Source organism: Octopus bimaculoides, chromosome 3 (genome assembly GCF_001194135.2).
Source record: "Octopus bimaculoides isolate UCB-OBI-ISO-001 chromosome 3, ASM119413v2, whole genome shotgun sequence".
Classification (NCBI taxonomy): Eukaryota; Metazoa; Mollusca; class Cephalopoda; order Octopoda; family Octopodidae; genus Octopus; species Octopus bimaculoides.
Genome location: NC_068983.1, coordinates 120,988,780 through 120,992,022, shown reverse-complemented (window position 1 = coordinate 120,992,022; position 3,243 = coordinate 120,988,780). Strand labels below are relative to the sequence as shown.

Sequence of the window (3,243 nt, the reverse complement as noted above, 5' to 3'; positions counted from 1 at the left end):
TTATATATATATATATAAAGAAAGAGAGAGAGAGAGAAAGAGAGAGAGAGAGAGAGATGCTCTTTTACTCTCTTATTTGTTTCAGTCATTTGACTGTGGCCAAGCTGGAGCACCGCCTTTAGTTGAACAAATCAGCCCCAGGACTTATTCTTTGTAAGCCTAGTACTTATTCCATCGGTCTCTTTTGCCAGGGACGTAAACACACCAGATGTGTTTATGGGGACGTAAACACACATCGCTTGACACATCACAGTTGTCAAACGATGATGGGGGGGGGGGGGACAAACACAGACACACAAACATACACACACACACACACACACACACACACACACACATATATATACGATGGGCCTCTTTTAGTTTCCGTCTACCAAATCCACTCTCAAGGCTTTGACTGGCTCGAGGCTATAGCAGAAGACACTTGCCCAAGGTGCCACACACACTGGGACTGAATGCAGAACAATGTGGTTGGTAAGCAAGCTACTTACCACAAAGCCACTCCTGCACCTATATATATATAAACACATTATTATGATTGACCGTTGACTGAACACTATTCAATTTTTTTTTCTCCGTGTTTTTCTCCTTGTCTCCGTATTCTTTCTGTTGAAGAGCGTAGCTCGAAACGTCAAAGACTTTCCGTATTCCCGAGCGTCATACTAATATATACTTTTGTTATTTACACCACCTGTCCTCGTCTGTTGTTATTATTTGTATATTCTCCCATATATATAAACACACACACACATAAAAGAATAAATAGTCTGTAGCTGTCTGTCTGTGTCAAACTAACTAACTGCCTGCTGCCTGCATATCTATCTATCTATCTATCTACACACAAACACACACACACATATACTTGTATGCATGCATATACATATTATTTTCTTCCTCTTATATGGATGCACACTCCACTCACACTCACTTGTATACACATGTATGGAGGTACAAGTGTGTGTGTGTGTGTGTGTGTGTGTGTGTGTGTGTGAGTCCATTCCCCAAAAGAAAACTATCAAGGAATTATGTGAAAAATATTTTAAAAAATTCTTTATTAAAATAACATACACTGACACATGTAAACACTGCCATCTAAATGAAAGATTATTAGCTAATTACCTTGTACTGGTATTTACATGTGTATGCATGAGAGAGTGTATATATCTATTCACACACATATACATATTTAAATAAAGATGTGTGTGTAAATATATATGTATGTATATGTAGTTATATTGATATTAGTATGTATATTTAGGATTGTTTATAGAAATACATAAATCCCGAGGAGGAGCACATTCTAAGATGTAGAGCAGTAAATATTATAGTAGGGTAGCCTACCCTATTATAATATATTATCATCATCATCATCATCGTTTAACGTCCGCTTTCCATGCTAGCATGGGTTGGACGATTTGACTGAGGACTGGTGAACCAGATGGCTACACCAGGCTCCAATCTGATTTGGCAGAGTTTCTACAGCTGGATGCCCTTCCTAACACCAACCAGGTGTAGTGGGTGCTTTTACGTGCCACCGGCGCGAAGGCCAGTCAGGCAGTACTGGCAACAGCCATGCTCAAAATGGTGTATTTTACGTGCCACCTGCACAGGAGTCAGTCCAGCGACACTGGCAACGATCTCAATCGAATCTCTTTACACGTGCCACTGGCACAAGTGCTAGGAAGGCGACGCTGGGCACAGGTGCCATCACGATTTCGCTTTTGCTTGCCCTAACAGGTCTTCGCAAGCCGAGTTTCATGTCAAATGAAGGAGACGACGTTAGCATGGATGCCAGTCGTCAAATTTAGTTCAATTTCGAGTTCACTAGTCTCAACAGATCTTCACAAGCGGAGTTTAGTGTCCACTGAAGGAAAGGTACGCATATATATATATATATATATATATATATACACACATACAGCTATCTTAGTCTCATTCCCTCCTGTATAGTTGGCCGATACATTGGGTAGTAAGAAGTCTGCTGTCACCTCGGTTTTCAGCATAATCACCTGTATCTTCCCAAATCATGCTAAGTTGCTTCAGATCATTTTTGAAAGAGGTCTGCTATGTCTCATAGAGTCCCCCTTCTTTCTGGTAGTACCCATTGTATGGCTGTCTTAGGCATCCATTCTTCTAACATGTTAGAAAACATGACCTGCAAGTCTCGCTTTTCTTTCTGTCTCTATTCCTGCAGGTTGCACAGATTGACTCTTCTTCTCCTCAGGAGTTCAATGTTTGTTATTCTGTCCATGTAGGTGATCTTGAGTATTTTGCATAAACACCATTGATGGAATGCATTCAATCTCTGAGTGACCTTAGCAGTTATTTTCCAAGTTTTTCACACACAGATGCTGTAGGCAGCACAATGCTCTGATACAGCAGAATCTTCAAATGATTGCTAATTGAAGTGCTAGCCCAGATCTTGTTGACCCTATTGCTCAGTATATCCATGTTATATTTGAGCTTATTACTCAGTGTATCGGAGGCGCAATGGCCCAGTGGTTAGGGCAGCAGAGTTGCAGTCATAGGATGGCGGTTTCGATTCCCAGACCGGGCGTTGTGAGTGTTTATTGAGCAAAAACACCTAAAGCTCCACGAGGCTCCGGCAGGGGATGGTGGCGAACCCTGCTGTACTCTTTCACCACAACTTTCTCTCACTCTTACTTCCTGTTTATGTTGTGCCTCTAATTCAAAGGGCCAGCCTTGTCACACTGTGTGACACACCGGAACCCTCGACGTTGTAAGCGACGGAGTGCCAACAACAACAACAACTCAGTGTATCACTATTCTGTGTCTACTCACCCCTACTCGTCTGTTCTGTCTTGACCAATTCTTTTATACTCTATTCTCTCAGCACCAACCATAAAGCAACCTTTTTTTCAACAATGTTCCCACTTAGTCAAAGGGAATATTAGTTTTGCAAGGTGTATGACAACCTCATTAGTGCTTGTTACATGAAGAAAAGAAAAAAAAAGCACTTAGTATACCCTTACCAGTTCCTGCCTTAATAGTTCTTGTCAAGCTATCCAACCCATGCCAGCATAGAAAACGGACGTATGATGATGATGATGATGATGATGATACTCTGTAGTGGACATTAGGAAATGCATCCAGACATAGAAAACATGGCAAAGCAAACAATGAAAACTGATACATTCCTCAAACCTGCCAAACTTTCCAACCTATACCGGCATGGAAGATGGACATTAAATGTTAATGATGATCATATATGACATATGATAT

At 41.0% G+C, this 3,243-nt stretch overlaps 1 protein-coding gene across 2 annotated transcripts in view; it reads right to left on the bottom strand.

Annotated features, from left to right (window-relative positions):
• LOC106874285 (calcium-dependent protein kinase C) overlaps positions 1-3,243 on the bottom strand; it is a 344,185-nt gene that overhangs the window by 283,911 nt on the left and 57,031 nt on the right. The window lies entirely within an intron of this gene.